A 14,423-nucleotide genomic window follows, 5' to 3' on the forward strand; every position below is an offset into this window, starting at 1 on the left:
TTTATATCGAAGGAGTGCCTTTGATTTAACGGCTTGCACATGCGCAGTTTGGCGCGAGACGACCGTTAGACCAATGACGTGTTTCTACGCATGAGTTTAGATAGCCAACGTCGCCATGACATCGCCTACAAGTGTGATCGGGAATTTCTATTGGAGAAGCAGTTTTAGCCTATCTTCATACTGTACTGTCTTTGACATTGGTCTTCGAATAAATCGAACCAACTGGTTGCTATAGCATCGGGGAGAGGTCGTACAGTTAACCAACCAGAGACGAATTCCCACGGTCTTATAAACCAATGAAAATAGGACTCTGACAATAGCGGAAATACATGAAACCCATACCACCGATACATTTTTGCTCATACCGCGTGTTTATAGGGAATCTCGAGTTGATGATAGCCAAGTGCCAAGGTAAATATAAATGTGCATTCACCGGTAAACCCCCCCCCCCGGGTTTATAACTTTGATAAGTTGATGATTTTGTCTGGTGGCAAATTGAGTATATTCTACCTATATGATTACAGAACAATTTCTGACTGTATTTTGCACAGCGACCTGACGTTAGCTAGCTACCAAGCTAAAGCTAACGGGACCCCCGCTAGTAGCACTAGCAGTAACCATAAATGAACGTTGTGGATCAGTCTTAACACTTTCCAGCATTAACTACAGAGGTTGCTAACATTGTTTTTCTAAGGCAATGTCAGAGACCAAGTTTCACTTAAGGCTTAGACTCCCGATGTGTCCCAAAGCAAAGTTTCACTGTGTGTTCGACATTTCTCAACGCTCTCATAAAGAGTTTGTGTAACTTGTGTGTAAATGTGTTCCTCCAGTCTTTAATGTTAGGCCTGTAGTTTAGGAACAGGGACTTTCCATTTCACTGTCAATGCACTGTGTCTAATAATAATAATAATAATAATAATATGCCATTTAGCAGACGCTTTTATCCAAAGCGATTTACAGTCATGCGTGCATACATTTTTGTGTATGGGTGGTCCCGGGGATCGAACCCACTACCGTGGCGTTACAAGCGCCGTGCTCGACCAGCTGAGCTACAGTGTGTGTGTGTGTGTGTGTGTGTGTGTGTGTGTGTGTGTGTGTGTGTGTGTGTGTGTGTGTGTGTGTGTGAGAGTGAGTGAAAGAGAGAGAGAGAGAGAGAGAGAGAGAGAAGAGAGGTCTCTGTTGGTGCTGTAGGCTTTGAGTCACAGAGGCATGTCTATGGTTTCAAAGGATTACCTTTTCTCTCATCAGAACAAACATCTATAATTTGGAACCCGCCTCAGCTTGCTTAGGTGCCCACTCTTTGATATAGATAGCACTCACTAGGTTAATGTCTGACAAACCTGGCTAGCACCTCTGGCTAGTACCTCATCATGATGTTAGACAGGTCATTGACCCTGAGGGTTACTCACTTTAGATGGTGTTCTTTTCCAGGCCTTACATAAGAGAAACCTCCCCTCGGTGGTGACGTTAAGCCTTTCTTACCCTAACTCGAGGTATCTGTCTCTACAGCTAGCCAACTACTGTGGTGGTATGTTCCTGTTCCAGCACCTGTGGGGTAAATTTACTGTGTAGAAATTGAGGCCATGCTGCATCCTTCCCTCAGACTTCCTGGGGGGTTCCAGGAACTAGCCACTCCGTGGTTCCGTTTAGCAGCGAAATCAATCTGACATGGCAAGGAGTGTTGGAGAGTGCTGCTGACAACCTGGCCATATCTCATAGTGGGGTGATGGCAGGTTGGGATGGGAAGAAGACCCATGGAAATTCCAGTGTTCCTCTGATGCGTACAGTAGGTTATAAGAAACTGGCCTACTGAAGCTTTAAACAACCCCAATAACAGATACATCAAGGAGAGGATGTCCATTAAAACCATGATCAGGCCTAGGCTATGTCCTGATGAGTTGTTGGTTGGATTAGAATTTGCTGCCTCACATGTTTAATAGCTAGCCATTAATGTGTTCTATCATGATGGAACAAACACAAACTGGGCTAATCTTGCCATGTCGGTCCTTCATAGATTAGATTGGTTTGGCTCCCCTCAACCAAAGGCATGTTGTTTTGTTATTTTATTATTGCCGGTGTTGTCAAGACTGAGACACCTCTGGTCCTGGATATCTCAGCTGTTTAAGTGTTGTGTTATTCTACTCTGTCATTTTGATGAGAGGGAAAGAAACACACAAGTCTTACATTGTCAGCACCACTCTCGTATGTCGATAGAGGCATTGCAGAGTTGGCTGGTAGGCCACATCTCCTTATTTCCTCCTCTACCCCATTGGCATGCCCCTGGTCCTCTCCTCCACCCTCCTCTCCCAGACCCACAGTGTCTGCTGTGAGTCACTCAGCTCCTGTTCATCTGAGATCCCTCTGAAGTTTGGGCTCCGATTACTTATACACACACACTGTCACTCACTCACTCCTGTCCCGCTGGCACTGTGATTACTGGGGTTTAGTGGGTTAGGCACACACTTGGAGGGGGGCAGGGTAAGGGTTAGCCCCGTAGCAACAGGATGAAGAGGGCAGAGACATCGTCAGGACAGGATTAATTTACACACTCACTCATTTGCCCTTATATGTCTCTGCTCACACACCAACTTACACTACCGTTCAAAAGTTTGGGGTCACTTAGAAATGTCCTTGTTTTCGAAAGAAAGGCTTTTTTTTTTTTTGTCCATTTAAAATAACATCAAATTGATCAGAAATACAGTGTAGACGTTGTTAATGTTGTAAATGGCTATTGTAGCTGGAAACGGCTGATTTTTAATGGAATATCTACATAGGCGTACAGAGGCCCATTATCAGCAACCATCAGTCCTGTGTTCCAATGGTACGTTGTATTTGCTAATCCAAGTTTATCATTTTAAAAGGCTAATTGATCATTAGAACGCCCTTTTGCAATTATATTAGGACAGCTGAAAACTGTTGTGCTGATTTAAAAGAAGCAATAAAACTGGCCTTCTTGAGACTAGTTGAGTATCTGGAGCATCAGCAATTGTGGGTTCGATTACAGGATCAAAATGGTCAGAGACAAATAACTTTCTTCTGAAACTCGTCAGTCTATTCTTGTTCTGAGAAATGAAGGCTATTCCATGCGAGAAATTGCCAAGAAACTGGAGATCTCATACAACACTGTGTACTACTCCTGTCACAGAACAGCGCAAACTGGCTCTAACCAGAATAGAAAGAGGAGTGGGAGGCCCCGGTGCACAACTGAGCAAGAGGACAAATACATGAGTGTCTAGTTTGAGAAACAGACGCCTCACAGGTCCTCAACTGGCAGCTTCATTAAATAGTACCCGCAAAACACCATTCTCAACGTCAACAGTGAAGAGGCGACTCCGGGATGCTGACCTTCTAGGCAGAGTTGCAAAGAAAAAGCCATATCTCAGACTGGCCAATAAAAATAAAAGATTAAGATGGGCAAAAGAACGCAGACACTAGACAGAGAAAGATTGGAAAAAAGTGTTATGGACAGAAGAATCGAAGTTTGAGGTGTTCGGATCACAAAGAATAACATTTGTGAGACTCAGACCAAATGAAAAGATGCTGGAGGAGTGCTTGATGCCATCTGTCAAGCAGGGTGGAGGCAATGTGATGGTCTGGGGGTGCTTTGGTGGTGGTAAAGTGGGAGATTTGTACAGGGTAAAAGGGATCTTGAAGAAGGAAGGCTATCACTCCATTTTGCAACGCCATGCCATACCCTGTGGACGGTGCTTGATTGGAGCCAATTTCCTCCTACGACAGGACAATGACCCAAAGCACAGCTCCAAACTATGCAAGAACTATCTAGGGAAGAAGCAGTCAGCTGGTATTCTGTCTATAATGGAGTGGCCTGCACAGTCACCGGATCTCAACCCTATTGAGCTGTTGTGGGAGCAGCTTGAACGTATGGTACGTAAGAAGTGCCCATCAAGCCAATCAAACTTGTGAGAGGTGCTTCAGGAAGCATGAGGTGAAATCTCTTCAGATTACCTCAACAAATTGACAACTAGAATGCCAAAGGTCTGCAAGGATGTAATTGCTGCAAATTGAGGATTCTTTGACGAAAGCAAAGTTTGGACACAATTATTATTTCAATTAAAAATCATTATTTCTAACCTTGTCAATGACTACATTTCCTATGCAATTTGCTATATTTCCTATTCAAACTCATTTCATGTATGTTTTCATGGAAACAAGGACATTTCTAAGTGACCCCAAACTTTTGAACGGTAGTGTATGTAGCCTAAGCCATCAGACATTGTCACATATCCTTAATAAGCTTTCTAGACACACACACATATGCTCACACAGATTACCTTAATATAGCCTACCCCAATTCTAGAATTGTAATTTTGCCAAGAGAAAAGGGAAAAAAAAGTGGTTGTAGTAAACAGAGCTGTTTCTATTTACTTCCTACAAATGTGGCTGGATCCTTTGAATGGTTTAAGTTACAAAATATAATGAACCCATTCCTCTAAAATGCCCACAAGCATCATTAGAACACAGTGGACAAGACCAGGCGCTAAATCAGAGTTGGGGGGGGGGGGAATAACAATCAATGATGCACATATTCTGATGTACAGTGGGCTCCAGAATTACTGGCACCCCTGACTGGCAGTGCACAAACAATACTTTAAAAAATATAAACAATATAATTATAGTGAAACTCAAAATACCAACATGTGAGAAACACAGTACTTTATTAATGTTTCAATGGAACCAACCAAAATCATACAATTATTTTGTATAATTATTTCATAATTATTGGCACTCCTCATTTAGCATTGGCACTCCTCATTTAGTACTTAGTGCAACCACCTCTGGCAAGGATAACAGCATGGAGTCTTTTCCTGTAATGTTTGACAAGGTTAAGGAACACATTTGGAGGGATGTTGGACCATTCCTCTATGCAGATCCTTTCAAGATCCTTCACATTCTTGGGTTTGCGCTTATCAACTGCCCTCTTCAACTCAGCCCACAGATTTCCGATTGGATTGAGGTCCGGCGACTGAGATGACCATGGCAGAACATTGAGTTTGTTGACACAGAACCATTTCTGTGTGGATCTTGAGGTATGTTTTGGGTCATTGTCTTGTTGGAAAGTCCACCTACGGCCAAGTCCCAGCCTTCTGGCAGAGGCAATCAGATTGTCAGCCAAAATTGCCTGATACTTGGTGGAATTCATTATGCCATCAATCTTAACCAGTGCCCCTGGACCTCTGGAATTAAAACAGCCCCAAAACATCACTGACCCACCATATTTCACTGTGGGTATGCGGTGCCTCTCCTTGTATGCATCTCTGTTTCTACGCCAAACATGCCGATGCTGTACCTGACCAAAACATTCAATTTTGGTCTCATCTGACCAGAGCACCTTCTTCCAGTCATAATTTAAATGACGTTTGGCAAACTCCAAGCGCTTGCGTCTGTGTCTTGGGGTCAGAAAGGGCTTTCTTCTGGCAACCCTTCCAAAGAGCCTGTGGTTGTGGAGGTGGCATCTGATGGTGCTTTTTGAAACCTGGTGACCCCAAGACGCCACCAAGGCCTGCACAGTGATTCTTGGGGATTTTGTTGCTTCTCTCACCATCCTCCTCCCTATCCTGGAGGGCAAAATGCATTTGTGTCCTCTACCCGTGAGGTTTTCAACTGTTCCATATCTTTTTAATTTGTTAATAATTGCCCTGACAGTGCTCAGTGGTATATTCAATCGTTTGTGGATCTTCTTGTAGCCATTACCAGATTTATGAAGGTCTACAACCATCTCTCTTTTGAACTGCCAGATCTTTTTTCTTCATGGTGTTGGATGACAAAGGGAAATTGCATGCGTGTTACCTCATTTTTATACCCTAGTAAAACAGGAAGTGATGTAATGGCTCACATGTTGGTATTTTGAGTTTATCTCTATAATTATATTGTTTAACATTTTTAAAGTATTGTTTGTGCATTGCCAGTCAGGGGTGCCAGTAATTTTGGAGCCCACTGTATTATTCACTTCAAACCATACTTCCTTAAGATTAAAATACTGTCAAAAGTACTTTCAGGCTGATTTGTAATAGACTGTCATAGCGCCTATTTATTTATTTATTTATTTATTTATTTATTTATATATATATATATATATATATATATATATATATATATATATATATATATATATATATATATATATATATATACACACACACACAGTGGGGAGAACAAGTATTTGATACACTGCCAATTTTGCAGGTTTTCCTACTTACAAAGCATGTAGAGGTCTGTACTTTTTATCATAGGTACACTTCAACTGTGAGAGACGGAATCTAAAACAAAAATCCAGAAAATCACATTGTATGATTATTAATTTGCATTTTATTGCATGACATAAGTATTTGATCACCTACCAACCAGTAAGAATTCCGGCTCTCACAGACCTGTTAGTTTTTCTTTAAGAAACCCTCCTGTTCTCCACTCATTACCTGTATAAAAGACACCTGTCCACACACTTAATCAAACAGACTCCAACCTCTCCACAATGGCCAAGACCAGAGAGCTGTGTAAGGACATCAGGGATAAAATTGTAGACCTGCACAAGGCTGGGATGGGCTACAGGACAATAGGCAAGCAGCTTGGTGAGAAGGCAACAACTGTTGGTGCAATTATTAGAAAATGGAAGACGTTCAAGATGACGGTCAATCACCCTCGGTCTGGGGCTCCATGCAAGATCTCACCTCGTGGGGCATCAATGATCATGAGGAAGATGAGGGATCAGCCCAGAACTACACGGCAGGACCTGGTCAATGACCTGAAGAGAGCTGGGACCACAGTCTCAAAGAAAACCCTTAGTAACACACTACGCCGTCATGAATTAAAATCCTGCAGCGCACGCAAGGAGCCCCTGCTCAAGCCAGCGCATGTCCAGGCCCGTCTGAAGTTTGCCAGTGACCATCTGGATGATCCAGAGGAGGAATGGGAGAAGGTCATGTGGTCTGATGAGACAAAAATAGAGCTTTTTGGTCTAAACTCCACTCGCCGTGTTTGGAGGAAGAAGAAGGATGAGTACAACCCCAAGAACACCATCCCAACCGTGAAGCATGGAGGTGGAAACATCATTCTTTGGGGATGCTTTTCTGCAAAGGGGACAGGACGACTGCACCGTATTGAGGGGAGGATGGATGGGGCCATGTATCGCGAGATCTTGGCCAACAACCTCCTTCCCTCAGTAAGAGCATTGAAGATGGGTCATGGCTTGGTCTTCCAGCATGACAACGACCCGAAACACACAGCCAGGGCAACTAAGGAGTGGCTCCGTAAGAAGCATCTCAAGGTCCTGGAGTGGCCTAGCCCAGTCTCCAGACCTGAACCCAATAGAAAATCTTTGGAGGGAGCTGAAAGTCCGTATTGCCCAGCGACAGCCCAGAAACCTGAAGGATCTGGAGAAGGTCTGTATGGAGGAGTGGGCCAAAATCCCTGCTGCAGTGTGTGCAAACCTGGTCAAGAACTACAGGAAACGTATGATCTCTGTAATTGCAAACAAAGGTTTCTGTACCAAATATTAAGTTCTGCTTTTCTAATGTACAGTGGGGGAAAAAAGTATTTAGTCAGCCACCAATTGTGCAAGTTCTCCCACTTAAAAAGATGAGAGAGGCCTGTAATTTTCATCATAGGTACACGTCAACTATGACAGACAAATTGAGGGAAAAAAATCCAGAAAATCACATTGTAGGATTTTTAATGAATTTATTTGCAAATTATGGTGGAAAATAAGTATTTGGTCAATAACAAAAGTTTCTCAATACTTTGTTATATACCCTTTGTTGGCAATGACACGGGTCAAACATTTTCTGTAAGTCTTCACAAGGTTTTCACACACTGTTGCTGGTATTTTGGCCCATTCCTCCATGCAGATCTCCTCTAGAGCAGTTATGTTTTGGGGCTGTCGCTGGGCAACACTGACTTTCAACTCCCTCCAAAGATTTTCTATGGGGTTGAGATCTGGAGACTGGTTAGGCCACTCCGGGACCTTGAAATGCTTCTTACGAAGCCACTCCTTCATTGCCCGGGCGGTGTGTTTGGGATCATTGTCATGCTGAAAGACCCAGCCACGTTTCATCTTCAATGCCCTTGCTGATGGAAAGAGGTTTTCACTCAAAATCTCACGATACATGGCCCCATTCATTCTTTCCTTTACACGGATCAGTCGTCCTGGTCCCTTTGCAGAAAAACAGCCCCAAAGCATGATGTTTCCACCCCCATGCTTCACAGTAGGTATGGTGTTCTTTGGATGCAACTCAGCATTCTTTGTCCTCCAAACACGACGAGTTGAGTTTTTACCAAAAAGTTATATTTTGGTTTCATCTGACCATATGACATTCTCCCAATCCTCTTCTGGATCATCCAAATGCACTCTAGCAAACTTCAGACGGGCCTGGACATGTACTGGCTTAAGCAGGGGGACACGTCTGGCACTGCAGGATTTGAGTCCCTGGCGGCGTAGTGTGTTACTGATGGTAGGCTTTGTTACTTTGTTCCCAGCTCTCTGCAGGTCATTCACTAGGTCCCCCCATGTGGTTCTGGGATTTTTGCTCACCGTTCTTGTGATCATTTTGACCCCACGGGGTGAGATCTTGCGTGGAGCCCCAGATCGAGGGAGATTATCAGTGGTCTTGTATGTCTTCCATTTCCTAATAATTGCTCCCACAGTTGATTTCTTCAAACCAAGCTGCTTACCTATTGCAGATTCAGTCTTCCCAGCCTGGTGCAGGTCTACAATTTTGTTTCTGGTGTCCTTTGACAGCTCTTTGGTCTTGGCCATAGTGGAGTTTGGAGTGTGACTGTTTGAGGTTGTGGACAGGTGTCTTTTATACTGATAACAAGTTCAAACAGGTGCCATTAATACAGGTAACGAGTGGAGGACAGAGGAGCCTCTTAAAGAAGAAGTTACAGGTCTGTGAGAGCCAAAAATCTTGCTTGTTTGTAGGTGACCAAATACTTATTTTCCACCAGAGCGCGATGGGACAAGGACATCCCAGCCGGCCAAATCCTCCCTTAACCCTGACGACGATGGGCCAATTGTGCGCCGCCTCATGGGTCTACCGGTCGCGGCTGGCAGTGACACAGCCCGGGATCGAACCCGGATCTGTAGTGACGCCTCTAGCACTGCGATGCAGTGCCTTAGACCGCTGCGCCACTCGGGATGCCCCCCGGCTGGCCTATTCTAGGACTTTGTGGATCATATGAAATCAGATCTGACAACTGAGCCATATCAGATATTATCTATGCACACACACACTCAGTCTCCTGCCAGGACGGGAGGGGGTTTCCCTGCCCCCTGAGAGGGAGAGGGGACTGGGAGACTAAAGCCCTTCTGGAGGGACACCATGGCTTTATTTGTGCACCATCAATTCTAAACCAAGGAGTGACACTGCCAGGAAAAGCAATAAATGCTCCCTCCATACCTCCCACAGTCCAACTTTTTAACTGCCATCAATCATCATTCCCTCCATAGGTCAGACACAGTCAGTAATTTGGTCACTGTTATGTAAAGTGTGTGTTGGTGTCTTGTCAAATGCATGAATCATATATCCTAACCTCTGCTCTTTTGTTGTTGTGCCCTGTAACGCTTAGCCTAGGGTCATTCCATGTCATTTCAGCAAGCCATGACACCCACCATCTCAGATCGTTCTGAAATCATTTCTGTAGTTAGAAACAGATACAATTAGCATTCATGAAAAATATGTTGAATTGGCTGTTTTTAATTTATAGGATTCACATAATATTCAACAAATTATAGTACCAAACTTTTTCCTACCATTAAGTAAGACATGAGGAATCCAAGAAAATGGTCAAAAGCCACCCATGGACCCCCCACAGCCCATGCCAATCCCTCCCCAACAAACAGTATCTGTTCTCTATGTTTGACATGTTAATATGGAGCTGTGGTTGGAGTATTGCTTCTTCACCATTTGTAATGTGTTCCCTGTGTATCTGGTAACGTTTTTTCCCCCGTTTAGAGAAATTAGTCATTGAAGTCGCTTGCATTATTTACCGTAAATCAGTGCGACATTACCAGGTTTTGCCCACTAGATGCCGCTGTTTCTGCTACTGCCACCACACCCTTTTATAACATTTTCTGGTTTATTAAATGAGTCACAACATTTCCTTTTTGCAACTTTGGGTAGAAAACCAATAGCTTTTGCTCATGATGAAAATAAATTGTGTGGTCAAGCCAGTCCTCCATGAAAGCAATTCCTTTTGTCCTTCTCTTAGCAACCTAATGATTCAACCCAACTCTCCTTTAATAGTCCAACAAATGGAAGCTCTCTGAGGGCTATCCATATGGTGCAATTCTCATATGAATAATTTTCCTACAAGCCTAAAACTTTGATGGAGAAATTGGATAGTGACAAAAATTGTGACAACCCTAATAAAATAATTCAATCATAAACCATTGCATGGAAGTCATGTTTTTTAAAATACAATTATTAGAAAACATCTCTATATATATATATATATATATATATATATATATATATATATATATATATATATATATATATATATATATATATATATATATATATATATATATATATATATATATATATATATATATATATATATATATATATATATATATAGTGTGATTTGTGACATTTACCATTAAACCCAACCCAATACCATTAACATTGCAAAACACTATATAGTGTGTATTTGGGACTTTTACCGTTAAAGAGACCATAACATTGAAACCATTAGAACTGCTGTAGCCTAATGGTTTGCTTGTTCACCAGTAATGGTCTAACTAATCCATACCTTTTTGAAGGGAATAAACCTCACATAGAGGGGCTGTTTCCTGGACACACATTAAGCAAAAGAGAATGACAAACTGAATCACTTTCATGGAGGACTGGCTTGAATTGTGAGGATGACCATACAATCTATTTTCATCATGAGCAAAGGCTATTGGTTTTCTAACCAATGTTGCAAATAAAATGTTGTGATCCATTTAACAAACAGAAGAGACCTCCAACATGGATAAAAGGGTGTGGTGGCAATTAGCAGGAACAGCGGCATCTAGTGAGCAAAATGTGGTACTCTCACATTTATGGTAAATAATGCAAGCAACTTCGATGGCTCATTTCTCAGAACAGGGGAAAAATAATATAACCAGATTTACAGGGAATACATTACAAAGGACGAAGAAGCAATACTCCAAGCAGCAGCTCCATACTGCTTGTCAAACATGGAGAACTAATACTGGTTGTTGGGGAGGGATTGGCATGGGGGGCCCGTGGGTGGCTTTTTATCATTTTATTGGATTCCTCATGTCTTACTCATTGTTAGGAAGACTTTAAGGTCCAAATCGGATGTCAGGTACTATATTTATTTAACATTATAGGAATCCTATAAATTAAAATTACCAATTTGGGTGGAGTCAATTAGCTTAATGTCTAAGAGATTAAATTATATTTCAACAAAATAGTGTTTCAGGAATTCTAATTATTATTTTGTATATCATTTTTTGTATTTTACCACCTTTTTTTCTCCCAATTTCAATCTTGTCTCATCGATGCAACTCCCCAACGGGCTCGGGAGAGGCGAAAGTCAAGTCACGCGTCCTCCGGAACATGGCCCGTGCTCCTTAACACCCGCCCGCTTAACCCTTAAGCCAGCTGCACCAATGTGTCGGAGGAAACCTCATTCAACTGACGACTGAAGTCAGCCTGCAGGCGCCCGGCCCGCCACAAGGAGTCGCTAGAGAACGATGAGCCAAGTAAAGCCCCCCCAGCCAAACCCTCCCTTAACCTGGATGACGCTGGGCCAATTGTGCGCCGCCCTATGGGTCTACCGGTCGCGGCTGGCAGTGACACAGCCCGGGATCGAACCCGGGTCTGTAGTGACGCCTCTAGCACTGCGATGCAGTGCCTTAGACCGCTGCGCCACTCGGGATGCCCCCCGGCTGGCCTATTCTAGGACTTTGTGGATCATATGAAATCAGATCTGACAACTGAGCCATATCAGATATTATCTATGCACACACACACTCAGTCTCCTGCCAGGACGGGAGGGGGTTTCCCTGCCCCCTGAGAGGGAGAGGGGACTGGGAGACTAAAGCCCTTCTGGAGGGACACCATGGCTTTATTTGTGCACCATCAATTCTAAACCAAGGAGTGACACTGCCAGGAAAAGCAATAAATGCTCCCTCCATACCTCCCACAGTCCAACTTTTTAACTGCCATCAATCATCATTCCCTCCATAGGTCAGACACAGTCAGTAATTTGGTCACTGTTATGTAAAGTGTGTGTTGGTGTCTTGTCAAATGCATGAATCATATATCCTAACCTCTGCTCTTTTGTTGTTGTGCCCTGTAACGCTTAGCCTAGGGTCATTCCATGTCATTTCAGCAAGCCATGACACCCACCATCTCAGATCGTTCTGAAATCATTTCTGTAGTTAGAAACAGATACAATTAGCATTCATGAAAAATATGTTGAATTGGCTGTTTTTAATTTATAGGATTCACATAATATTCAACAAATTATAGTACCAAACTTTTTCCTACCATTAAGTAAGACATGAGGAATCCAAGAAAATGGTCAAAAGCCACCCATGGACCCCCCACAGCCCATGCCAATCCCTCCCCAACAAACAGTATCTGTTCTCTATGTTTGACATGTTAATATGGAGCTGTGGTTGGAGTATTGCTTCTTCACCATTTGTAATGTGTTCCCTGTGTATCTGGTAACGTTTTTTCCCCCGTTTAGAGAAATTAGTCATTGAAGTCGCTTGCATTATTTACCGTAAATCAGTGCGACATTACCAGGTTTTGCCCACTAGATGCCGCTGTTTCTGCTACTGCCACCACACCCTTTTATAACATTTTCTGGTTTATTAAATGAGTCACAACATTTCCTTTTTGCAACTTTGGGTAGAAAACCAATAGCTTTTGCTCATGATGAAAATAAATTGTGTGGTCAAGCCAGTCCTCCATGAAAGCAATTCCTTTTGTCCTTCTCTTAGCAACCTAATGATTCAACCCAACTCTCCTTTAATAGTCCAACAAATGGAAGCTCTCTGAGGGCTATCCATATGGTGCAATTCTCATATGAATAATTTTCCTACAAGCCTAAAACTTTGATGGAGAAATTGGATAGTGACAAAAATTGTGACAACCCTAATAAAATAATTCAATCATAAACCATTGCATGGAAGTCATGTTTTTTAAAATACAATTATTAGAAAACATCTCTCTCTATATATATATATATATATATATATATATATATATATATATATATAGTGTGATTTGTGACATTTACCATTAAACCCAACCCAATACCATTAACATTGCAAAACACTATATAGTGTGTATTTGGGACTTTTACCGTTAAAGAGACCATAACATTGAAACCATTAGAACTGCTGTAGCCTAATGGTTTGCTTGTTCACCAGTAATGGTCTAACTAATCCATACCTTTTTGAAGGGAATAAACCTCACATAGAGGGGCTGTTTCCTGGACACACATTAAGCAAAAGAGAATGACAAACTGAATCACTTTCATGGAGGACTGGCTTGAATTGTGAGGATGACCATACAATCTATTTTCATCATGAGCAAAGGCTATTGGTTTTCTAACCAATGTTGCAAATAAAATGTTGTGATCCATTTAACAAACAGAAGAGACCTCCAACATGGATAAAAGGGTGTGGTGGCAATTAGCAGGAACAGCGGCATCTAGTGAGCAAAATGTGGTACTCTCACATTTATGGTAAATAATGCAAGCAACTTCGATGGCTCATTTCTCAGAACAGGGGAAAAATAATATAACCAGATTTACAGGGAATACATTACAAAGGACGAAGAAGCAATACTCCAAGCAGCAGCTCCATACTGCTTGTCAAACATGGAGAACTAATACTGGTTGTTGGGGAGGGATTGGCATGGGGGGCCCGTGGGTGGCTTTTTATCATTTTATTGGATTCCTCATGTCTTACTCATTGTTAGGAAGACTTTAAGGTCCAAATCGGATGTCAGGTACTATATTTATTTAACATTATAGGAATCCTATAAATTAAAATTACCAATTTGGGTGGAGTCAATTAGCTTAATGTCTAAGAGATTAAATTATATTTCAACAAAATAGTGTTTCAGGAATTCTAATTATTATTTTGTATATCATTTTTTGTATTTTACCACCTTTTTTTCTCCCAATTTCAATCTTGTCTCATCGATGCAACTCCCCAACGGGCTCGGGAGAGGCGAAAGTCAAGTCACGCGTCCTCCGGAACATGGCCCGTGCTCCTTAACACCCGCCCGCTTAACCCTTAAGCCAGCTGCACCAATGTGTCGGAGGAAACCTCATTCAACTGACGACTGAAGTCAGCCTGCAGGCGCCCGGCCCGCCACAAGGAGTCGCTAGAGAACGATGAGCCAAGTAAAGCCCCCCCAGCCAAACCCTCCCTT

The 14,423-nt window shown here is 42.4% G+C and overlaps 1 protein-coding gene across 1 annotated transcript in view; it reads left to right on the forward strand.

Moving 5' to 3' along the window:
- The first annotated feature begins 331 nt into the window (after positions 1–331).
- The window catches only part of LOC311138460 (inositol hexakisphosphate kinase 2-like), a 31,760-nt gene continuing 17,668 nt past the window's right edge, over positions 332–14,423 (forward strand). Inside the window, exon 1 of the mRNA XM_084173144.1 lies at positions 332–411. The gene's annotated coding sequence lies outside the window, so the exon portion shown is untranslated. The remainder of the gene's footprint in view (positions 412–14,423) is intronic.

This window comes from Coregonus lavaretus (assembly GCF_964263955.1).
Source record: "Coregonus lavaretus genome assembly, chromosome: 12".
NCBI classification, from domain to species: domain Eukaryota; kingdom Metazoa; phylum Chordata; class Actinopteri; order Salmoniformes; family Salmonidae; genus Coregonus; species Coregonus lavaretus.